Source organism: Ursus americanus, chromosome 31 (genome assembly GCF_024610735.1).
Source record: "Ursus americanus isolate L20-20 chromosome 31, mUrsAme1.1.p, whole genome shotgun sequence".
NCBI lineage: Eukaryota > Metazoa > Chordata > Mammalia > Carnivora > Ursidae > Ursus > Ursus americanus.
In genome coordinates, this window is record NC_142157.1 from 27,412,114 (window position 1) to 27,438,339 (window position 26,226).

Genomic DNA, 26,226 nt, shown 5'->3' on the forward strand with positions numbered 1-26,226 from the left:
TCGCTGGCTGTCTCTATCTCTGTCAAATAAATAAATAAAATCTTAAAAAAAAAAAATTCACATGTATTGTTGTAAGCTGCTGTACTGTGCGATCATTTGTATACAGCTTTATTGCAGCAATTGACTAGTGAATTCGTTTTCTTTTCTATGCCCCAATTAGAGTGTCGGCTCCTTGAGACTAGAGGCCATGATGATAATTCCTGTATCTCCAATGCCTACTAAGATGCCTGATACGTGGTAGATGCTCAATAAATATTTGTTGCACACTACAACAACTGAATGACCAAATGATCAAAGAGCCGTAATGGAGAGAGGCATGGTACAGGGGTGTTAGGAAGTAGAAAGTAATGGAGGTGCATAAAATGGAAATGGGGGAGATAAGTCTAGAAGCAAGTGTAAGCATAATACGGTCCATGCACAAGTATACGATCAAAAGTTATCTGCCTTTTATTTTCAGATGATCAAAGGTTCAAAAGGCCACAGAGGTTCCATGTGACTCAAGTCATCTTCGAAGAGCATTTTTTTCCTACTGTAAACTCTTATAAATCTTTGGGGGCAGCTCACAACCAAAGCTCCTGTGCCCGTCTGTAGCCGCCTATACTATTAGGGAAATCGACAAGGATAAAAAGCCTGGACTTCCTCCAAAAACAATCAGAAAACCAAATACCGGGAAAGTAAAACCTTCCTACTCCTCCTTCAGGTAACCTTGTCTCTGTGTACTGATCTAATCTGAAGTGAGCTGTTTATGGCCATCTTGACCCATGGATCGTTTTTGTTGTTGTTGATGCCGTATGTGAAACTCTCAGCCTGGTCACCAGAGGTCTATACAGCCTGCTCTCCCTGGGGAAGAGCTTGGGAGCTGAAAGCAGGTCTCTACAGCAACAGTCCTGCCAACTGCGACTGTTGTCACATTCCCTTAGAGCATGTGTCACAGACCTGTCATTAGAATTGCTCCTTATGAGATACATCTTGAAGGATGCCAAATTCATTAGTGTCTGCAGGTGAAATTTTCAAACCTCTTTCTTACATTAAACAACACACACACACACACACACACACACACACTCCCACACAAACGTGCACACACACGTGCGTATCCACCACCACAGATACACACACACACACACATTCTGCTGTGCACTGGAGAACAAAGAGAGGCTGCATTTTGCTTGGTGTCAATCATAACTTGAGATTAAAGTTGCTGTTTTAAGTATTTGAAAGTTATACCCACCAAACTCATGCTTTCTCTGCCTAAGCTCTGAACTTCAAAAGGAATACTTCATAGGAAAACACACACGTGCTCACACACACACACACACACACACACACGCCCACCCCACATCAAAACAACACACACACACAAACCTCAAAAAATGCTATAAGGACCAGAATGCATTTCGTTCCCGTTTCTATACATGAAGGCTTGTAGACAGGACACCTGCAAAGCCAGGAAGGTTGTACAAAGCAATGGGGAACACAAACTGCCCCCCATGATACCCAAGCCGTGTTAACATGCATAGAACAGTGTGTTGGTGGATGTGATTGTGAGCACTACCCTGAATCCGGCTTCCAGGTTGCGTTAGGCAGAAGCAAAACTTGTAACAATTACTTATCCTGCAATCTCTGGAAAATCATTTCCTTTGTGTGGTCTATATTTAGCATCTCGCTACAAATGAAACTTATCAATATAATATACCGAATTCCCACTGAGCATATAATATTATACTATTAAAACTTTACCATTAAAGTGTTCTTAATTTAGATGCCATTAACTCAGATTTAGTGATGACTCGGACATACAGTGTGACTCTTGTAAAAATAACATGGATTATTTTTAATGATTATGAAAGCAATTCACGTTCACACTAGTGCTCAGAAATATATATGTAAGTATAAAGAAGAAAAACGAGCATCACCTAAATCTGACTAGAAAAAAGAATTGTGTAACTTTTGGCACATTTTCTTTTAGTCATTTTCAATGCATATACTTCATCTTTCCACATAAAATTGGAGTTGTATGGATCATATTATTTTTAATCCTGGTTTTTTCCCAATAGGAGCAGTTTTTCTCCCATAAGTAATGATTTCTGAAAATGTGTCCCAAGGATTGCATGTCATTTCATTTTACTGATGTCCCATAATTTATTTAGCTACTTTCCTAAGGTTAGATATTTATGGTGCTTCTCAATTTTTACTTTCACGTATAACATTGAAATGAGAACTCTTAAATGTGAATGTGAACATTTCTGATTTTCTTCTGAGAGAAGGGAATTGTGTTAAGTCTTAACATCTATTACCAAATTGCTTTGAGATGTGCAACGGCTGACACTCCCCCACAAGACCAAAGCATGTGACTCGGCACCCTCTCAAATACACTATTATTTAATTTTAAATTTGAGAACGTGATGAGTGAAATGTGTTACTTCCCAGTTTCATTTGCATTTCTTTCTACTGAAGATAAATATTTTCCCTAATATTTATTGTCATTTGTCTTCTTTTATGATTGGTCAGTTCATGTGCCTTTATCATAAATTGGGGAGTTTTGAATTGAGTCGTTCTACATATATTTCTATAGTTTAATTCTTTTTTAAAAAGGATTTGTAAATTTATAAATTTCCCCCAGATTATTTACTTTTAATTATTTTTTTCCCTCTGGTAATAAATTTTAATATTTTTATATAGCTACATATTTTAGTAATTTCCCTTATAATTTTATTTTTTACATCAAATGTCTTGCTCATCCTAAAAGTAGATTAATCTTTGCCTTTGTGTCTTGTTGGTTTTTATTTTTACTATTTGGTTCATTTACAATTATTTTGGAGCGTAAGTTTCAACCTGAATTATCTGTCTTTCACAAATAGGCAGTGTTGCCAGTATCATTGGTTAAGTGATCTATTCTTTTCCCAACGGTTTTTAGGGTACGATGAGTATGTTTATGTATTTGGTTCAGTGCTACTGAGTTTCTCCATCATTCCTTATTTTGGTACCTGATTTAAGCGGGAGAACTTGGTAGCTGTGTTTTATATCATCCAGGAGGCAAGTACCCTAATTATTATTTTTCTGTGCAAAGGGAACTTCACGTTGAAGTTTGGAACAACCTTGTCCATTTGAAAAATTTCTACTGAGATTCTGATTGGTATTTGAAGGGAAAACTTAGATATATTTGGGAAAACTGAACATCTTCATAATATTCGCTCTTTCTACCTGGAAAGATGGGTTAACTCTAAATTTACTAAAATCTTCATTTATTTCTCTCTTAGGGGGGACTTAATGTTTTATTCAAGTAGTTTCCTCATTTGTTACTACTGACTTTTAGTAAAGTTGTTGATTTAAACAGTTTTTATTACATTATCCTTAAATTCTTAGAGGACTTTCAGTGATCACCTTGCTTTTTCATGTTTATATTCATGCCACATGCAAATGATACATTTTTCATCTTTGTTTCTAATTAGCATATCAGTATTTCCATTCCATGTGTTATTGCTATGACCACAGTTTCCAGAACATCACTTAATGAACGATGATAATTTGCAAGCTTGTTCATTTCTCATCCAGTGATTGGCTTAAAATACCTGCATTTTATTAAGTTTTAAAAGTTCCTGGTTTTCTTTTTTTTTTTTTTTTTTGTGGTGCCTAATTCAAAGCTGTTCCCTTTATTCTTTTTTTTTATAATATTTTTTATTATATTATGTTAGTCACCATACAGTACATCCCTAGTTTTCGATGTAAAGTTCGATGATTCATTAGTTGCGTATAACACCCAGTGCACCATGCAATATGTGCCCTCCTTAATACCCATCACCGGCCTATCTCATTCCCCCACCCCCCTCCCCTCTGAAGCCCTCAGTTTGTTTCCCAGAGTCCACAGTCTCTCATGGTTCATTCCCCCTTCTGTTTACCCCCCCACTTCTTCCCTTTCTTCTCCTACCCATCTTCCTAAAAGTTCCTGGTTTTCTAAAAGCCTCCCCTCCTCTTAGGATTTGGGTTTAATTTTATTGTGTATCTTTAAAAAAAATTTTTTTATTTAAATTCAATTACTGTGTATCTTTTAAGATCATTATTTTTCTTATTGACCTGCTGAGGTGATGTATTATATTAAGAGATTTTCTAAAGCAAAAACATTTTTTTATTTTTGGCACAAACCATAATTGGTTGTGGAGGATTATTCTTTTAACGTATTTCACCTTTGAATTATGTCAGAGGGCATACGTCAAAACACCACTGTAACCAGAAATGCCCCATATATGTAATTGTTTTTGGGTAAAATTTAAAAATTAAAAATTTTTTAATGAAGTAACTTGCCATTTTAAAGTTTAGAAAACACATTTAATATAGTCCTGTTGTGACATATTTGTTTTCTTTTCTTTTCTTTTTTTTTTTTAAGATTTCATTTATTTATTTGTTTGTCAGAGAGAGAGAGCATGAGGTGGGGGGTGGGGGGTGGAGAAACAGGCTCCCCGCTGAACAGGGAGCCCGATGTGGAGCTGGATCCCACAACCCTGGGATCATGACCTGAGCTGAAGGCAGATGCTTAACCAACTGAGCCACCCAGGAGCCCCAGTGACATTTGTTTTCATTTAACATACTTCACTCAGCTAAGTAGTATATGTATGCCTTAGTTTAGTACAATATTTACAAATATAGTTTACATTTGGGAAATTCTCCAATTTTCAAAGACTGTTTCGAATTAGTGAGGTTTTAATGCACTACCAGGAACGAAGAGCAAAGTCTCTGAAGTTGGGTTAGCATCTTTTCACTGCAGACTGACCAGATGCTTTAAAGTCACCGTCCACCTTGCTTCCTGGTTTCTGTAGTCAAGAGTCTCGAGAGCCTTGCCAATCTTAATTTCTTTCGTTAATACCATGAAACATGCTTCAAGTAGTAGAATCAAATTGAGATGGCGGGATTCGAAAATTAAAGATCACCGTTGCCAAGAAGTCTGTCCATGGCTGAAGTTCAGAAAATCAGCTCTTTTAGCTTCTTCCCATTAAATAAGGAATTTATACACTTCTACAGCATTCTCTTGACATTTTCATCAGTTACCCCTTGCATCTGTGCCTTGCTACTACTGCCAAAAGTCCTCAGAGCAGGGGCCCTCTGCGAGTTCAGTACCTTCTTTAATAATCTCCTATGTACCTTTATATATGGCACTAGGAATGCACCATCACTGGGGTTCTAGCTGCTAACTTATCTCACACGTTCCTTCCAGCCAGACCAGCCAGGCTGCAGTGAGGGAGGCCTGGAGAGATGGGCTGAATCACCCATTATGGCCATGCTCCAGTCATGTTAAGTGTAGTTTAAACTCCTTGAATTCATTAATTCAATTCAATTTTTAAAAAATCACCCAGAAGCTGTCGTGTGCATAGAGTCACACTACAGCATAAAGAAACTCAGTCTGATTATATGAGACTCCTTTCTCCTTCCTAGGTAAATTAAAATTTTAATTTCTACTAATTGGGTATTAATATCTAACTAATCTCAGTATTTTAAAAACTACTTAAAAATCACCCATCATGCTTTTTCACTTTTAATGTGATACATTTATCTCACATAAAACCCCACAAAACCCATAAATTGAATAATAGTAGGAAGATGTAGTAAAGCAGATAAATCTTTACGAGATTAATCAGACTCACATTAAACTTGACTATGTCCAGATTATAAAGTATCTTTATAAGATATTAGGGGGGGAAACTCTATTGGTACTTTGACCTATCTCAGAGTCTGGCAAATTAGATGGAAATTAATCTTTTGAATTTTTTCCCCTTTTTCTTAGTTTGAAATACAGAGAATATATTCTATATTTTTAAGGTTTATACTAAATAAATTCCATTGTTATTACAGGTAAAAGGAAATGAAGAAAAGTGGGAATTAATCAATTAAAATTTTTAGAAGTTCCACCTGAGGAAAAAAATATAGGAATGATTAAAATTCCCTCTCAAATGTAGTTATGCTTTTATATTTTGATCTCAAGGTAGAAACTGTGTTAACCAGAATTTCTAGATGGTAATTCCACAAATTTCATGGGGAGGAGGGATAGGGAGTCCCGATTTCCCAAACAAACATGGCCTGCATGCTTCTTCTATGGCTTGACAGGGTAAGGTCAATGCCCGTTGGCTGCCATCAGTGAGGCCATCGTTCTGGGAGCACTGAGACCCAGCCTCATGACCACACATTCATGTCTGTAGAGAGGTGAAGGAAAGGAGGAGGAGCGAGAACGGGGACTCTGGGCTTGCAGAGTGGAAAGAAAGCTCCAACTCTTTGATACATTACGATAACAGCAAGGAGTAAGGGTTCAAGGGGGCTGCTACGAATTCCAGATCTCACCAAGAACACTGTTTCTGGCATGAACCGAACTCCCACACATGGCATCAAAATCCTCACAAAAGGAAACTTGTAAAAAGATGATTAGCAAGCATATACATGAAGACAATGTGTTCTTTGTGATCAATTAAAGTGTAAGAACAGTCTGTAGTGGGGCGGCGTACAAAGGGCCCTTTCTTCTCGGTACTTTAGAAAAGGCAGATCTATCAAACTTATGATAATGCATTGCCATGCTGATTTAATTGTCAATTACATATTACTTAAGTGTACTTTAATGATCTATATAAAGCCTTATTTTTTTTTTTACCTCTAATAGCTATTAATGGTTGTTAAAGAAAATGAAACACTTTACTGAAATGTAATGTGGGGGTCTATTAAGAATAAGTTTTCAAAATGATAAAATACTATCACAAAAGTGTGAACCCCTGAACATTTTAATATCCCTGAGTAGGTCAATCTTCATTCCGCTGGAAGAACATTTCCTTCAAATTGCACACAATTACAGTTTAAACATCTTCCTATGTGTTATATATAGAATAAATTTTACTTAATTCCCAGTCAAATGCTTCTTCAGAAGATGGGGAAAGAGTGGGGGCAACCTATTATTACATTTCCTCCCAAAGTTTCACAAGGTTTGCAATGTGGGTCGTTAGAATAAACTTGGGTGAACACACTCACACCCCTGGTTCCCTTCACCTCTGTGCTTGTCCCTGTTTGCTTTGAAAATCATTGCAAGAATGAATGAGATCACATAAGAAAAGCATCTTGTACTCTGCGTAAGGACAAACATTTGATCAATTCTAGGTGCACATGAGTCCCACTTAACACAACAGAAATTTTTTAAAAAAGATTTTATTTATTTATTTGACACACAGAGAGAAAGCAAGAGAGGGAACACAAGCAGGGGCAGAGGGAGAGGGAGAGGGAGAAGAAGGCTTCCCATTGAGCAGGGAGCCTGACACCCACGCAGGGCTCGATCCCAGGACCCTGGAATCATGACCTGAGCCGAAGGCAGATGCTTAACAACTGAGCCACCCAGGCACCACACAAAAGAAATATTTCTTAAAAGAAGTGTCATTGACATTCATATATTAAAGTACTATTTTAAATACACTAGAGGGTCTGACTGATTAAACAAAATTTGTGGTGAGTCCCATTAAGAAAGAAGAGTTGTTCTGTAAGCAAATCATTTCCTAGTGTATCTGTAAGCCTGACTTTTCTGAATGGACTGTCTTTAAAGGGGGACACACTTTGAAGGACCTCTGAATATCCACGACTAAAGACAAGCTGAGAATGTACCTTTCCCTATCTTCTAGGACACCCACTAGACAAGGAGCTATTAGGAATATGAAATTAAATATAATTAGAGTCAGAATAGAACAGCATCAGGCTTATGTCCACACAACCTAAAGTAATTTAGAGACTTTACAATTATCCCTTTAACTTTTAACTGTAAGACAGTTAAATAAGCCAAATTAGTCAAAGCAAAATACCTATTTTAGATTCTTGGTTTATTTTATTTGGCTGCCTACATTGATCACATTAAGCGACTATCCAAAGTTTATTTAATTTTATAGTGTATGGCCAGATGTCGAGTGTGCTGGAAAGAAGATGGATTTTAGAGTAAAACAGAGCTGAGAGTCCAATTCTGACTCAGCGACCTTCTGTGGTTCCTTGAGCAAGTTTCTTATCTGAACCCACTCCCCCATCTGTAAAGCAGGGATGATGCAAACTTTACTTGCATGTTGCAAAGATAAAATAACTGAATAGATGTCAAGGACCTGTCACGTAATAGACACTTCATAAGTGTTATTGTTCCTTATCACGATCTCTCCATCCCTAAGCTCTTAAAAAACATCAGCAGATTCACATAGATGAGACTTCCATGCTCCACTCAGTACTTTGATAACGGAATGCAGAGGTTACACGCAAATTGGAAACCCTGGTTTTTAAATCATTGAGGGCAAGGTTCAAAACCTACATTAAAAAAAATATATATCTTTAATAGTACCCAGCAGAGCATTGGGCCATTATACACAATAAAAATCATAGCCTGAATTTCCAAGTGCAGAGGAAGAGTCGTGCTATATACGTGTTTCCTCTTCAGGTCAACCAAGTAAGCTGTTAGGTGAGGGAGGATGTGTCAACTTAGGTACAAGTTACTTATGAAGACCCTCCCCCAAACACCCTTGGTTTATTTCACTGTGACGTGTATATATAATGCTCTATGGGACTGTGTGGTATTTAAGTAAAAATGTTGAAAGTACATCATTCAAGTTTTCACTAATTTTATTTAATATTTTCATCTTGGATGAGCCCATGCGTCTGCATTTATCTTCTGAAAAACTGGAGAAAATTAGTACCCCAGCCAACCTCCCAGGTTAAGATGCAGTCTTCAAGTCAGTGAAGGGTTAATAACCCATTCACAGAGCAGAAGCTGGGTAAAGGACTTTTTCAGCATATAAACCTGACAACATACTTTCTGACAATTTAAAGGCATAAATAGAGAAACACTGTGTTCCCATAAAATTTCCAACATGAAAAAAATCGAGGAAAGCTCTAGTAGGCCCTATGAAATGAAAGTCACTTCAAAAGCAAAATCATTTTAGAAACTGAAGATTTGTGGTAGTTTCGAACAAAAACGGGAAAACTGGAAAGCGCTTGATACATTAATTAGCTTTAAAATTGCTGCGGGGAAGATGTAATACTCTAGTTGCCTGAATGAATATGCCTCAGGTCATAAAATGAACCTAGTCTGGAGACGGAACCAACTTCTTTCCTTCAAAGATCAAAGCTGAAGGTACAAGGTAATAAGAAGGTGTTAGATATACTTTCTTAACGTCCTCTGATTCAATGAGGAGCTCTTTCCTGGCCCTCACTGCTGCTCGCTCTGGCCTCCCCTCCTTTCTCTTAGGCTTCTAGCCTGGTGGGACTGGGTTCTATTCTGCCATTTCTTCAAGGGACCCAGATGTTGCTAGATTAACCTCAAGTCTGCTCCCAAGACAGCCAGGTTCATACATTTCTATAGCAGCTAATGACTCATTTCCTGTTAGTTTGAAAGCTGGTTTCGTCACTTGAGAAATAGAACATTAGGGGCATGCATTTGGAAGGTTCTGGGTCAGCCTACACCTCTACCTATGATTTCTGTGTGATCCAAGTGCACAAAATTTTGAGGGCCAGGGTGCCAGGAAGTAGAGGAGGTGTTCTTAGAAATGTGACAGACCAAGGCTGAAATCCTGAGTAACTCTATGGCTGCTGTTAAGTCTCCGTTTTCTCAGTCCTAAGATGAGAATAATATAATTTTACCTGTTTAATAGAGAGAATTAAATGAGGAAATGCATGAACAGGGCTTGGCACAATGCCTCGCACATAGAAAGTGCACAAAAACGTTAGCTATTATTATTTCTACAATGTCGCAGAAAGAAAAGGTGAGTGCAAAATGTAATAAAATTAGTGACACCCTAGAAAGGGGAGTTGCTATGGCCAGCACGGTTCAAAATAACTTACGTTTTCTAAGAGTCTCAGTAAAAATAATGCACACGTGGACACTAGACGACAAGGTATATATTTTCGTTATTTATAAAGCCGGTGTAGAAACGCAGTGTTTTAAAAGTATAGATGCCAACCTGCGGAGTGCTTATTAACTTGAGCAAATGACTACAGGTGCAGATTTCCCAACGCTCAATCTATCAGACTACATGCATCCTTCCTCTTCTGGGTATTACTTTTTAGTGCTCTCAAAATGCAGCAAGAGGGTACTGCTAAGTGAGTGGTAAAAGCCAATAAATGCTTTGGTAGGTGAGCACAGTTTAGTGAGTTCATTCCACACTCAGCCTTTCAACAAATCACATCATTCTAACATCTGCACTGACTAAAGAGAAAAGATCTTTGATCATAGGTATTTTATAGAAGTCTATATAATAAGGTGGAATCCAAATGAGAAGAAAGGAATGAGATAAATAGGAAACTTTCATTCATTTAATAATTTTTATTGGGCAGCTAATCTATTCCAGCTCTGGGAATTCAGCTGGCATGTCGTGAAGACATGAGGGCCCTGATGTGCCACTAACCCACAGCCCTCATGTGCTAGTAGTCAGGATTTCGTGACAACCTTTGTTATAAAAACCTATGTGTAGACATGCACAGATTAATATGTGATCCCAGAACAGGTATTGAGTAGTGGAATTAACCTTAAAAAAAAAAAAAAAGAAGAAGAAGTAAAGGAGGGCAAAGGTGACGAGAGGGGGTAGGGTGGGTTAAGGGATATTTTATATATGCTGATAAAGAAGGCCTTTCTGCTTTTTGCCACATCTACTGCAAGAAGGGAGACCATGCTCAGCAATCGAAATGTCGACATCACTCTAAAGGGATGCATTGGGATTGCGAAGGGCCCCAGAGGAACCCCCAAAGGGACTTCAATCACATCAATGCAGAACTCAGTCTCCTTGGAAAGAAAAAGAAGAGACTCTGAGTTAACAAATGGTGGGGAAATAACGCGAACAGTAGCCAGTTCTTTTCTATCTGTAGTCACGTACAGAACTTGGTCAAGGGTGTTGCATTGGGTTTCCTTTGCAAGATGAGGTCTGTGTATGCTCGCTTCCCTGTCAACGTGGTTCTTTGGGAGAATGTTCTCTTGTTGAAATCTGAAATTTCTTGGTTGAAAAATACATCCCAGGGTTTGGATGAGGCCAGGTGTTGCTTGTTCAATATCTCAAGCCCAGAAAGACGATGACATTGAACTTGTATCAAACTCAGCCACTTTGATTCAGCAATCCACAAGAGTTAGAAAAGAAAAAACAAGGATATCAGATAATTTGGGGGTGGTATCTATGTTTCTGAAAAAGGAATAGTTCAGCAGGCTAATTAATAAGATCAAAGTTGTCCAGCTACAGAAACAGCAAGATGCCAGGTGATTTTTCGGATCTATTTGTGATATATTAAAGATGCAATAAAAGCTGTGTTGATTTGGGGAGGGGGTAAGAAGGCCTTTTTGAGGGGGTGATATCAGACCAGACTCAAATAACAAGTGTGTAAGAGAGAGAGGGATAAAGGGAGAGCACATGAGCCATCAGAAAAGCATTCCAGTCAAGGAAAGAGCAAGTGTAGGCTCCCGAGGCAGGATCCAGTTGGTGTCGTTGAGAATCAGCAAGACGGCCAGCAGTGCTGAGCACATTTGCTGAGTCCAGCATGGTAAATGGGAGGGCTAGGCTGCAGAGAATGTGGGCTGTAGGACACAGTGAAAATAGAGATGTACCAGAGCCTCAGATCCAAGAAGGTCTTTGAAGATAATAGTCTTTGTAAAGTAAGATGGATATCATTTTGGGAGGGAAGAGAGAAAAAGACACAGCTTCTATAAAATAAACAGGCCCATCTGTAAAGATAAAACTCTAGGAATTTAGAAGAGAACCTCTAATGCACAACAAAATAGGGCACCCGCACAAATGGAAATGGTAGAAAATAAAATTGAACCAAGGCTTGACAATGCCCTGCATGTCTGTTTTTGTGTGTGTTGCCTGGACTTTTGGGGTCACATCCATGAAATCATTGCTAAGACTGACGTCACAAGGTTCTCTCCCCTCTTTCTTCTAGGAGTTTTACCATTTAAGGTCCTATGTTTAAGTCTTTAGTCCATTTTGAATTATTGACTTTTGTGTGTGGTGTAAGACAAAGGGTCAAAAATTTGCGGGTAGCTAAGGAAACCACAGAGTGAAAAAGCAACCTATGGAATGGGAGAAAGTATTTGCAAGTTATATTATCTGATAAGGAGCTAATTTCCAAAATATATTAAAAACGCCTACAACTTGGGGTGACTGAGTGGCTCAGTCTTATAAGTGTCCAAATCTTGATTTTGGCTCAGGTCATGATCTCAGGGTCATGAGATCAAGCCCCACCTCAGGTTCTGCACTAGGGGTAGAGCCTGCTCAAGTTTCTCTTCTCCCTCTCCCCCTGCCCCTGCTCACTCACTCTCTCTCTCTCTCAAAAAAACCGAACAACACAAAACCAAAAACCAAAAACCAAAAGAAACTCAACTCCTACAACTCAACAGCAAAAAAAAACCTAACAGCTAGATTTAAAAATGGGCTAACAACATGAATAGGCATTTCTCCAAAGATGACATACAGATGGTGACCAGCTCCAGAAAGACGCTCAATGACACTAGTCATCAGAGAAATGCAAGTCAAAACCACGATGAGATATCACCTTACCCTTTTTAGGGTGGCTGTTCTATATAAAAAAAAGAAAGCAAGGGATGGCAAGGATGTGGAAAAACTGGAATCCTTTTACACAACAGGTGAGAAGACAAAAAAGCATAGCTGCTATGGAGAACGGTAAGGAGGTTCCTCAAAAAATTAAAATGGAAACTACCATATGATCCAGCAATCCCTCTTCTGTGTACATATTCTGAAAGACTTGAAGTCAGGATTTTAAAATGACATGGGCCCCTTCAGGTCCACAGCAGCATTATTCACAACAGCCAAGATGTGAAAACAAACAAAGCGTCCACTGATGGATGAGTGGATAAAGAAAATGTGTATATATACACACGCATATATACATACACATATACGCACAATGGTATTATTCACCCTCAAAAAGAGAACCCTGCAATCTCTGACAACGTGAATGAACTCTGAGGACATTATGCTAAGTGAAATAAGCCAGTCACAGAAGGACAGATACCGCATAGTTCCATTGACCCAAGGTCTCTAAAATAGTCAAACACATAGAAGGAGAGAGTGGAATGGTGGTTTCCAGGGACGGTGGGGGCGGGGGAAGGGCGGTGAGGGAGAGGAGGACATGGCTAATGGCTATTCAAAAGGCATAAAGTTTCAGTTACGCAAGAGGAGTAACTTCCAGAGATCTGCTGTATAACGCTGTGCCCGCAGTTAACAATACCATACTGTACTCCCCCAAATCGGTCAACTGTAATATGATTGCTCCTCTGTTGTTACTGTTCTCTGACACTGGAAGCAACTGCAATCTCTCTTTCTCACTCTCCTTGCATTTTTCTCTTTTTCCTCTGTTTTCAGCAATTTATCAGGGAAAACAAAGTCAGATGTCTTTTAACTGAATTGTGGGGCTTAGAGTCCTGGTTTGCTTCATGTTGACTTAACACTGCCTCTTCACCACCTTTCCTTTTGCCTCTACAAGTGCTGTCAACATTCTAACAACAATGTCCATTGGCTTTCTTGAAGCCACCATGGTAACAAAGAAAAATCTCTTTTTATCAAAAAAGGGGCTGGAGACATAGTTACTAAAAACTTCGCAATTATAGAATTTTCCTCCTTCAGTTTATTAGTGTCGGTACTCCATTTTCCCCCAGTTCAAGTTTTGCCAAATATGTTCTGACGTCATGCTGCTCCTACGGCATCATAAAGTTTGATTTGCTCTTTAGCGGAAGCACTCTGCAAATTGTAAAGTTATAATCCAATGTGATTTTTATTATAATCGTCATTATCATTACGGATTATTTAAGCAATTCCTACCACGCTCTGTCATCATGCCTTCTTGAAGGGATTTACAACTTGAAGTTTGCTGATCAGTGACTTTCAAGGCCTCATCTTATCTGGCCAATTGGGAGACACGTGCCTGGAACCGAAAGAATAAAGGAGGGTGTGCAGGAGGGACCCCCCTCATACACTCCACCTCAGTCTTCCCTTGCTTTCAATCACCTTTTCTCCCGGAAAAAGCTGGCCAAACCTGGGGCCAGAGAGTGAACAGAAGATCTTCAAGGGCAGAGGGCTGACTGGACCTTGAAAGTTGGAATACAGTTTCTAGGGCTGTCAAAATAAGAAGTCCAAATCCTAGAAGTGGGGTATGAAGTAAGCACCAACGGGGTCCTGCCAAGGAGCCAAAACTGGTTCCCAGCTTCTCAAAAGGCATGAAATATGTTCACATAAGATTCTCCTGGCTCATGAATATTTTTGTTAATTTTCCTCATAGGCTTTCAGTAATTCCGATATTATTAGGAAACCAGCTTTACAACTGTCCCTTCCTATGTTCATCACTTTTTCTCCTCTCTTCCTATTCAGTTTACAGGCTCAGCGTAATAGCCTCCAACATAATCCGTAGCTGTTGAGTCTGGCCAATTCCTTCCTGCCCCCTGCTTCCTAGACAGTTGGTAAATGTGGCTCTGGTATTCCATTCATAAGCTATTATAATATTCCAATTTGTTGTTATTGCATTCTTGGCACGTATGGTACAATTTTGAGTTCTAATTCGGTCAATTATTCTGGATGCTGGTCAACTTGTAGCTGCCATTCTCCTATGCCTTTATGCCTCGAAAATCCACAAACCACATCAGAGACCTAAGTGTTACATGGAACGCTTCGGGCTTGTCTTCTTAATTTGCCACCAATCGAGGCCATTGACAAAAACATAAATATAAGCAGAAAATCTTGAGCTAACCTACTTTTTAACACAGCTTTTTAAAAAGAAGCAAATCCTGCCTGATTCCCATTTGATTGTCTTCCTCCCTTTGACTTTAAATGATCAGAACTGCAAGATGGCAGTGAAATAGTTAAACTAGGACAGAGCTGGGTTTTGCCAAGCATTAGGCTAAAATTAGACATTTGGTTTTTGAATAACTGAACAGTGGTGTAAAACCAGTGTCTTGGGAAGTCTGGAAATGTTTTGAGAACAGTTGTTTTGTTTTGATTTTTGAGTCATGTAATTTCGATATGAGTCAAGTATGATGATTTCACAGAAACATTTTTGTAAATCTATGATCAACTTCAAAAAAGAATCATCTAATGTACCACCTTTCTCTGGAAGAAAAAAAAACCCTTATACCTTCTTTAGTGCATTCACTTCCATGTAATAGCGAAATAGCAGCGAAAATAGCAACATTTACTGAGCACATTCACTGCACTGGGCACTGGTTTTAACTCTTTGTAGGTAAGACATTTATTCCTGACAATAATCTGAGGAGATCGGGGCTACCGACATCCCCATTTCACGGAGGAAGAATCTGAGCCCTGAAGAGTCAGACTTCGTGTTCATGGCCATATAATGAAGCAATGGAGGCAGAGTTTGAGCTGAATCGAATTCCAGGGCACAGAGCAGTGAACGGCCAAGTAGGCAATGATGTACCGGAATAATAAGCCCAGTGAAGACAATGTGCAAAATCCTTCTATTTTCCTTTAAAAAACCCTGCGAAGTTTTCCCCCATAATTTTGGAAGGGGATGACATTCCGAAAAATGTTTTCTTTCCTTTTCTGTGTTTCAGAGTATCTAAATCGACTCACTCCTAATCTTTAAAATGTGTACATTTCACACCAGGAAAGACAGTCAGAGAAGGGAACATTTTATTCCCAAGTGACATTCTGGGTTTAACTATCCTTTGCAACAGTTTTGTTTTGAAAGATCTCTGCGGCTGCATATGAACCAGCCAGATGTCAACGATGAGTCTACCATGTACAATATTCTCCAGAGACTAAAAATACTCCTCGCTGATAGAGTATCTGGAAATACCACTCGAACACCATCGGACCTGATGCATCACTAAGTGTCTGTGTAAACGCCTCTGAAACAACAGATGTTCTGGGCTCCTGCTGGCTCCCTCTGAGTAACAAAATGACTTGTGGGGAGCTGAAGTCCCCCTCACTTTTCCACAACAGTTTCAGGAAGAACCAATGAGTTTTCATCCTCCCTTCGACTTCTGAAAGGAGCATTAGACACTGTGCGGGTCCTGGAAATCCACCTGTGGCTACCAACAGGTTTCTGCAGGTGTTTGCCCATGGGAGGCTGTCAAGAGTTGGTCCAAATCAGGGCAATGCTCCTGACAGAAGAAAATTAACCAGCGGGAACTTTCTAGGTGCTGGAATATCTTTCCGGGACACAGATATGTAGGTGGAATCTGCACTCAAAAATAACTCAGTGATGGAAACAGCAGAACAGACGATGACTGAGTGGTGCGGGCAGGAGAAGAGTTACCTGGAAAATGCAGAGTGAATGATGAGGCCTGACATATGGGATGAGACCCAGAGAGGGACCCAAGGTTGTAAATGAGCCGCATTTTGAGTTCCCTCAAGGGAAGATGGAAGAAATCTCTGAAATTCAGATCCCAAAAGGCGGAGGGAAAATGACATTCAATAGAAATGGATATGCAACTGTGCTTTGAACTGCAAGGTTAGCCATGTGCCGGCGATCATCACCTTAGAGCCACAAGCGCTCTGCGATCGCCAAAGCCTCGCTCGTTAGGTGCACCGCGTCATCTGACCAGTCAGGAGCCTGGGACTAGAAAGCGGAACCAGGCCCTGAGCCCAGAAAAGGGGACAGAAGTAAAAGGGGCCAAAATTAAAGGCGATTTCAAGTTCTCCTCCCTGAAACTGAAGTCATGAGAAAGGAGCTCAGGGTAAAATAGCTTCCAGGAAGAAGAATCACCAAGGCTGACATGAGATAAGCCACTTGCACTTCACCAAGATAAATGCAGATATGAACGGGGTCTGCAGCACGGCCAGTGCTCTAAGAAGCACTAACCCTCAGAAGACACATGCTCCGTGCTGGGCTCAGTAACTTACCAGCCGTGTCACCTAGGGCGCGTCAGTTACGGTATCCCAGCCCACTCTTCTTTATCTGCAAATCAACAGTGAAGGGACCTGCCTCTCACTATCTATGCACATGCATTTATGGTATTTCTTGGTGAAAACGTCAGCTTAAAATGATAATCGGATTGCTCTCAATCACTTGCAAACGTGTCTCAGGATAACAAATTCAAGTCTAAGATCTCCATGAGTCAGATGTTGTTCCCATCCTACAAGGAAGGAAACCTGAAACTGAATGGTCAGTTTGTGGACCCGGCATTAGAAATTAGGTCTTCAAATTTCTGACCCCTGAATCTTTTCATTGGGGAAAAATAAACTATTAAAGTAAAATATTCCAAGTCACACAGGTAGAAAGGAGCAGAATGTGCGTTTTCTGCTACATGTTTTCCTACCCATGAACACTAAAAATTGCTGGCTTTCTTCTCTACCATCTATCTACTGTTGATTACAACAGGTGACTAACACTCATTTTCAGATAAATATCTAAATATTAGGTGTTCTGACAATATGAGAAGATAAATTTTTGAGTTAGAACACTGCAAAATCGCCATGTGCTTTGCCCTTATGGTAAAAACAGAAGCTCAACTCTACATCATGAACTGCAAATTAATTTCAGTCTCTGTTCATGAGACTTGGACCAGGGAGGACCCCATGTTTCTTTAAGATGGTCTCTTCAATTTACTTACCGTAGTCGAGAGGTGGAACTAGTGAAAGGAGCAATACAGCAAGCATTTCTTCTTCTTCTACTAATAGTAAATTGCTGCCCATAATCCCACAGCCAGCGGGCATAGCTTAATGCACTAAGCTTCAGGTTTGCTATGCCTAGGCTGTTTAAAACCTTAAGTTCAAATCCCAGAAGAGTCTGTATGACTCCTCATCTTCTTGAGTTTGATCAATTACATTTCATAGATTTTTATTACGTGAGAGACTCAAATAAGGCTTTATAGCCCAAATCGGGTTTATCTTATGGAGACTCTAAATACCTTGTACTTTTTATTTATCTAAATATTGAGTTTTAGGCTTACTGTCTCTTAACACCTTCCCAGCACTTAGCGAGGAAATTGTGTGAAAACTTTTAATTAGGATGAGAATATTTTTTTTGGAATCATGAGCTATATACCTTATATATGTAATCTTCCAGTACTGGTGAAAGAATGGAGGCAAGAGATCCAGTCCATGAATCAAAGATGGATCCAACATGGTACTTGATCATAACCACCATTTGTTGAATGGCCACCATGTGTTTGGCACTTACTGTGAATGATCTCATTCAATCCTCATGGCTCCCCTATAAGGCAGATATTTTTAGACCCAGTTTACAGAGACTTGCAAATGCTCTGTCCAAAGCCAAATGAGCTGAAAAAAGGAGAATAGGATTTAAACACAGGTGTGTCTGATCCCATGTCCATGAAGTTCCATTTACGTACACTGCCCTACGACCACTGCATGTCTACATAGAAAGTAACAACAAAGTATACGGAAGGTACCAACAATGGAGTTGTAAAAACAAAACAAAACGAAGAACAAAAACAATGGAGTTGTAAAGTGAAAGCCCAAACCAGGAAGACAGCAGGACCCAGGGACTCAAGAAGGGAACTTGGGTCAAACTGTCATAATTTTATATCAAGACTGTCTTTAAAGAGCTGGTGACGGATCTTCCCACTCATGCCATGCCTCATCCACATGGTGAGTAGGCAGGCTTACGGGCAGGTCTCTAGAAGAGCCCAGCGTGGGCGAGTGCCAGGGTGTAATGCCCTTTAAAAATGTCACAGGCGAAAGTTCTTACACTCAGTGGAATGTGCACACTGCTGAGATGGTGTGGTACGGAGAGCTGGGGCCCCAGGAGTCATACCCCGTCTGGGAGCATGTTCTGCTGTCTTCTGCTCTGTCTAGTCATCTCCCTAGGCTTCTGTAGTCTTTGCCATGAAAGAAACTCCCCATCCTCCATTCAGAGCCTTCTATCACATGGCCATCCTGTTATACGTGAATCTGGAGTGAGGCCACAGGTATAACCAACTGCACCCCATGTTTTCTGGGAAGGCTGACTCAATGGGTGCCACTAGTTCAGACCATACAGTCAGGAACAAAAACAGGTCAAGACAAGGGGTGGAGGGCGCCTGGGTGGCTCAGTTGTTAAGTGTCTGCCTTCAACTCAGGTTGTGATCCCGGAGTCCTAGGATCGAGCCCCACATCAGGCTCCTCCACTGGGAGCCTGCTTCTTCCTCTCCCACTCCCCCTGCCTGTGTTCCTTCTCTTGCTGGCTGTCTCTCTCTGTCAAATAAATAAATAAGATCTTTAAAAAAAAAAAAAAAAACAAGGGGTGGGAGTGAAAATAATCGTATCAATTTCGAGACATGTTAGATCTGAATTGCTTAAGGATCATCCAGGGGAGACGTATGCTAGAAAACTGCATATAGAGTCTCAAGTACATGGGAAGTTCAGAAGTGGAGACCCAGACGGGGAATCGCTGATACTCAGGAGATACATCAAACCACTGAGGATGAGCTCGCCCAAGAAGAGAATACATAAAACCAAGAGTAATGGGTCAACACTGAGAAATACAAAAGAGAGAAAGAGAGAGAGGCAGAGACAGAGAGCCAGAGACAGAAAGAGAGGAGAATTAGAAGGACAACCATAGAAATCAGAGAACCAGGAGAGAACAATGATGGGGAATCATGTTTAAAGAGCAGCATTTCTCAAAGGGTATTCCTAGTTTTATAGTAAGATAAGCTTTACAGATTAAAGTAAAACTGCCTTGCTAATTTGTAGCATGAATCTTTAAAGAGGATTATATAGAGAGCTTTCTAAAAATATCTGACCACAGAACTCTTCCTTTTACATAAAACCTATTCACATTCTTCAAAACTAAGGTCCCCTAGAGCACACTTTGGGAAAACCTAGAGTGAGTTTCCCTAAACAAGAAATTCTGACCTCAGTACACAGAGCCCATATATAAGGATTCAATAAGGGCTACATTTTGACAAGTAGTAAGGCATTGATCACCATCACCAGTGGAGTTTGAGTGGAGCAGTAAGGACAGAGGCAAGGCCACAAAGGACTGAGTATTAAGAAGGCAGAATGTGAAAACAGTGCACGTTGCTTACTCTCTCCAGAGACTTGGGTTTGAAAGGCAAGACACACAGGATAGGAACTCGAGAGGACATAGCTGCCACAGGACATTTCAAGATGGAAGAGTTTTGTGCAAATTTATAGGCTGGAAGGAAAAACAAGAGATAGAGAAAAGCCAAAAATATGTGGGTTGAGAGAGTGGGTAGAAGGGGTAGGTGCGGGGACAAGGCACTGAAGGCGCGTAAAGGAACCAGATGGAAGAGGGATTGTGGAGCGTGCATATACAAATAAAGTAGCCAACCACGGGAATACAGAGAAGGAGGAGCTCAGGGCAGATGGAAAAGACTGGGCAAGGCTCCTTGCAAGAGGCAGCCTTTGCCCTGGGCCTGGAAGGAGGAGAGAAGCAGAGAAGACAGGCATACCAGAAAGGCAGGCCATTCCAAAGGACAGGAGCCAGAAGAGGTATGGAAACGCTGAATTACAGAGTGTGCCCAAGAAAGGACGTCTGGGATTGGCATCCCAGGCCTCTTCGTCCTTAGCTAGTTCCCTTTTCATTGGATGTCACTGATGCCATGTCTTAGGATGTCTAATTGACGACAAGATCCTTAACAATGACACGCCCATCCATCCGTTGATTTGTAATTGGGGGGCCCTACTTTATAATTTGATTCCAGATACCTAAAGTCACACAACCCAAATGTCCTGCTACAAGGAAAGGAGAGTAAAGAAACACACAGTTTACTCTCGGTGGATTGAGAGTATAAATAGACAAGCTGAACTAAAACTAAACACAATCTTGTGAGTAAAAAAAATTTACATGTTCATTTTGCTAATCTAGAACTAAGAGTTCAGTCAAGCAATTTATGCAAGACCAGAATCTGGAAAGAGGAGTGTATAATAGCTCTGAACAAGATGATATTTTTTCCCTTGTTGGAACTACAGCTTTTTCTAGACAAGAAGATGGGAGTTGTTTTTGGTGATTACTGTTTACCACTTACAGGTATGAAATAATCCGTATTTCTGGTAATCGTTTCAAAAACAATTATTTTAAAAGGTTTTCTTGCCTGTGCAATTCAAAGCAAGAACTCACTAAGTTCTCTCTAGCTTTTGGAGAATGTGTGAGTACCGAGGCTTGGGTGTATTCAGAAGACATTTCTGCAAAACATTTCTTGCTCTACGCAGACAGCAGAAACAGAAGCCTCTCAGCTGTTTTCCTCTATAACATTTCTTAACGTCATGTTAAGAAATAATAACAGAAATGGAAATTATTCCATTCTAAACATGTGGTTTTAAACAGAAGCCTACCCCCCTCCGTTCCTTGATGAGGCCTCATTGTTAGTCTACACAGCAGCTGGGGGAGGTGGTTCCCCATCCCAAACAAGTGTTTAAACAACAGTTATTAAGTGGCAAATGGGTAACACCTTAAAGACACCAGCGCCACCAACATCCTAGTGAAAACAGGACCATTAAATGTCCGAATCTTTAATTGCCACAGCCAATTCAGCTTCTCTGAGGACAAACAGCGCCATTTCTGTGGGGAGGCTTATATATCAGCAGACCTCAAGTAACCGCACGTGACTTCAGATGTTAGGGACTGCATCTGTATTTGATATGTATTCCGGGGCAAAGAACGATAGAGACCATTCCTTCCTTTCTGTAGAGTGGGTTAGTGAATACATGACCATGCCTACGAGAGAGAGAGAGAGAGAGAGAGAGAGAGAGAGAGAGTGTGTGTGTGTGTGTGTGTGTGTGGAAAAGACCGAGACACAGACGCAGAGTGCATACAATATTGTAGGAGTTTTTGTATGTGTAGCAAAATAGGAACGTTTGTAGTTTGCTCATTATTATGTCAACCAAGGGGACAGACTGGTGGGTCTACCAGCCACTCTACTTACTGGCTAAGCCTCCATTTTGCATAAGAAAATGCACCTTCTTCAAATCCTGGAAGCCCCCGTGAGTCACAGTCCTTAGAGACACCTCATCGTTTCTGTTTCCCCTTATGCCCACCCTCGCCTGTGACTTACTGCAATTCAATCCATGCCTTTTGGGGTTTGCCCAAGTCCCACATTTTGAAACAGTCCCTGGATACTTCTGTCATAATCAAAGTCCCAAGCTCAGCTGTTCTCCCTCTCAGAAAAATCAAGGTCTTTGTTAATCCTGCTTCTGTATTATTAGAGTCAGTTAAAGTAGTCTCATTCTGAACAAGAAAAAAAAAAAAAAGGTCTTTTAGACCTTAGAGTCATTACCTCATTATTAATTTTAACTCTAATCATTAGAAGTGTATCTCTTTAACCATCACAAGGAGAAATTTTATCAGTGATCACAATGGTCTGACCTTTAGTCTGGATTCTTTACCAAGAAAATACTGCAGATGAAGCAACTGTCCCACTCTGATGACGGAATGTCTTTTACCACTTCTTTTTAAGCAAAATCTATTGATATGGTATCATTTTTGTTAAACATTATTTTCAGCCTAAAAGAACGGAGTGAAGTATGATACAATTAGAACGCAATGCACAGGCAGCAGCAAGTTATCTAAAAGGATCCCGCTCCCTGTGCACCCTCACCTCTCCCAAACAGCATAAAACATACAGTACGCGTTGAGTTTTGGAAATCATAAAGCCTCATTTCTCCATTTCGACATCAGAAGAGACACAAAGCAAATTATTTACATAGTTCAAAATACAGCATGATATATGTATATATGTATATTTAACTTTGGGGACATCGCTAGGCGGCAGCTGGTATTCTAAACATCATTATGCATTCCGCCCAGTGCGATGGAATACAGATTATTTATAAAATGAAAAATTAGGTGCTCTACATTTAAAGGCCAAGATTCTTTTCTAGGTCAAAAGAATGAAAGTTTTAGCAATCCTTTAAAAAAAAAGAAGAAGAAGAGGATGCACTGCCAATTCTTGCTTATTAAGCAGCAATGATTAAGTTGGTGCTTTTCCCAGCACCTCCCCCCGCCCCCCTACCTACATGGCTGACAACTCTATGGCATTTTGTTGCTGCTTCATCGAACACCGAGAGAAAAAGGAGACCAAGGCAGTTCATTTTTCTCCTCTTACCAGCTCTTAATACCAGTCCGGAGGGAGGGACAGATGGGCTGAACCTGTAGGCTTAAAGCAAAACTTTCAGATCATGGTGGATTTCAGTGACCTATGCTCTCTTTTCTAAGTACTAAAGATAATGAAGCATTTTTCTTTTTCTTTTCTTTTCTCTTCTTGACTTTAATAACCAATATCATCACACCATTCCCACTGCAAAGCACAATTTTGACATTTATCTGAGACACTTTGGCTATTGGTCTATGGGGAAGGACACCCACCTTCCAGAACATTCCAACTACAAGAGGCATAACTGACCAAGGACCACAGCTGTTCGGTTCTGGATCCATTAGCACACTGGCTCCAGGTAACACTTCCCAAGGGCTGCTCCCAGCCTCCTGTGCTCCCATTGGGCACAGAAGGGATACTGAGACAAGCCCGTTCCTGGAAGACACAGGAAAGCTCTCACTCAAGGACTCCCAAAGCCTTATGGAATCTCTGTCAGACTGTCCTTGGGTTTGGGAACTTCCAAACAGCCTTCCCCTCTCTTAGGGTCAGCCTCGCACTGCAGTCTGGCCACTCTCCCAGCGTCTTCCAGCTCCTGCCCCATTTTCTCTCACAGACATTTCTCCTCATAAAATCCTTACACATTTGTTCCCTCTTGGTGCTTGCTTCTCAAAGTGCCCAAACTCGTACAGACTATAATTCTATGTGAAATCAGGTGTAGGAAAGAATGAATCCGGAATCAATGAAATCTATTTGGGCATTACACTGTGTGTGTGTGTGTCTGTGTCTGTGTGTGTGTGTTTACTCAGGAATTCCCCGGTTCACAAATGGCCAACTTGGAATAGCTCTTCTGGTTCACCCCAAACAATACTCATCAGGTGGAGAGAGGAATTTCTTTTTCTTTCTGATTTGCCAATGATGAGTAATTTCTTCTATTCCTTAGCCCCAAATGATAAGAGAACCTGCTGTTACCTGGGATCTGGGGTGGGTTCTGAGGCAGTCCATGCAGTGACACAAGGCTACAGGGTTGCTGCTAACTCACGATGCCTTGCAGCTTTCGTGGTCCTGTCTCTGGCCATTGGGTCCTGTTTACTGATTTCCTCAATTCCCTATTCCCAGACATGCTTCCCTTTCTCAATGGAGAAGACCTGCTCAGCACTAGGTTGGAATTTCCCCTTAAAGCAAGTGAATGGGTGTTCCGAAAAACATCACCGTCAGCTGGAAGTTCTTTGTAAATCTGAACAAGAAAAGACTGAGGGTACAGTAGGATTGAGGGTACAGTAGGAAGCCCACAGGAGAAGGAGAGAGAGGAGGCACAGCTATAGAGGTGGTGACTGAAATATCTAAGTAGGCTTGTCCATTGTTGGCCCTTAAGAAGAAAGATAGGAGTTATGACAAAGAAGACCAGAAGTATCCCCAGGGGTTTATGTCACATGACGGGCAGCTCTCCCTGAACCCTTTGGCCCCACTGTGCTTTGCCATGACCCAGCCATGGAAGAAAGACACACCCTTCTCCCACATCACCGTCTGGCTGACAAAAAGGGGAGGGCGGATGGAATCTGAGCGAGCTGCCGTGGAAGTGGGAGCAGCTCCATAATACTGCGTGGTGGGTAGCACCCCGAGGTGCGAAGGAAATCTCGATGTGTCCCAAACAGAACTTCCGTCTCCTCCTTCCCTGCTCTTCTCTTTGGGGGCCCTACTTTGTTGGCAGTGATTTGTATCACTGTAAATCCAAGGGTTTCCCCCTTAGAAACCCAGTATTAGGACCCATGGTATTATTAGAACTATCTTTGGGTGAATTATGAGTAAAAGAGACATTTGCTTCCATTGCTTATCACAATTCTTCTATGGCAAAACACATTTTGAGTTCCAAACAACAGATACTAAATAAACTAGAATATGATCCATTCCTAAGCTGGGTAGTAGCTGTGCTAATGAGGTGGAATGCGTCCTCACTTAGACAATTATTATCATTACTCAGTAAGAGCTATTCATTCATAGTCTCATATTTGGAGCTCAGCTTGATTTCTTTTAAGTCTTTTAACTTCTGTGCTTAGCAGCTAGTTACTTGACAACATTTGTTTCTATGAGTAATGTTGCTTTGTGCTCTTAAGCGCCAATTAAAAATTGGTAGAGATCTGACATATCAGCAAATAAAATTTGAAGGAGAGTTTAAACATTAATCGGGTGCAATGATTCTCAGGATGTGGCCTCAGGATCAGCAGCAACAGCGTGACCTGGGAATCATCAGAAATGCAAATTGTCAGCCCCACTCCACACCTCCTAAATCAGAATCTCAGGGGGTGGGGCCCAGAGCTGCGGTTTAACAAGCTCTCTGGGTGATTCTGATCCACGCTCAAGTTTGGGAACCACTGGCCTCATGAATCCTCTACCTTTCGGCTAGGGATTATATCAATCATGGGTTCTGCAAGTGGTTTTAAGTGTGCTATAGGTAATAATCCCTGTAGAGAGCACTGAAATAGCTCCACGAATGAGTCTTGACTTTTCTTTAATTTTTTTTTTAAGATTTTATTTATTTGAGAGAGAGAGAGCGCGCGCGTGAGCAAGGAGGAGCAGAGGGAGAGGGACAAGCAGACTCCGTGCTCAGTGAGGAGCCCAACATGGGGCTCAATCTCACGACCTTGAGCTCATGACCTGAGCAGAAATCAAGAGTCAGATGTTCAACAGACGGAGCCACCCACGTGTCCTGAGTCTTGACTTTTAAAAGAGCTTTCAGGCCAGTTGAGGAAACGCACACACATGAAATTAACAGAAAGCTGGTAGGACAATAGATCATTCAATGCGTGCAAACTGAACACTACTACAGGATATTCAAGAGGGGGAACCATATTGTTGGACTATATTTGTTTGGATATGATTCAACATTTGCCTTACAAATATATAATTAATACTGATGGCCAGATATTCTAGTAAATGAGGAACAAAGAGGCTAAAGCCCTTTTTCCTGCACCCCAAGAATTGGGTTAGGGTTAAATTTAATCTTGTCTCTAAATGAGCGTTGTTTTCATCTTCAAAGACAGTGACTCCACAGCCTTTCTGAGCAAATCAGGGCGGGATTCTATCACTGTGAGAGCTGAGAGAGGTTTTCATGCTCAGCTGAGAGCTTTTCTTATTGACCAGAAAGAAAGCTCTTCACAGCTAATTCATAATTGCTACTGTGAGACAGTGGGATGTGAAAGCATTCCATAAAGTTTAAAAGTTATGCA

At 40.6% G+C, this 26,226-nt stretch overlaps 1 protein-coding gene and 1 pseudogene across 6 annotated transcripts in view; one reads left to right on the forward strand and one right to left on the reverse strand.

Moving 5' to 3' along the window:
• The window catches only part of CELF2 (CUGBP Elav-like family member 2), a 505,360-nt gene that overhangs the window by 324,342 nt on the left and 154,792 nt on the right, over positions 1 to 26,226 (reverse strand). The window lies entirely within an intron of this gene.
• On the forward strand, positions 10,656 to 11,191 carry LOC148107407 (large ribosomal subunit protein uL6 pseudogene; annotated as a pseudogene).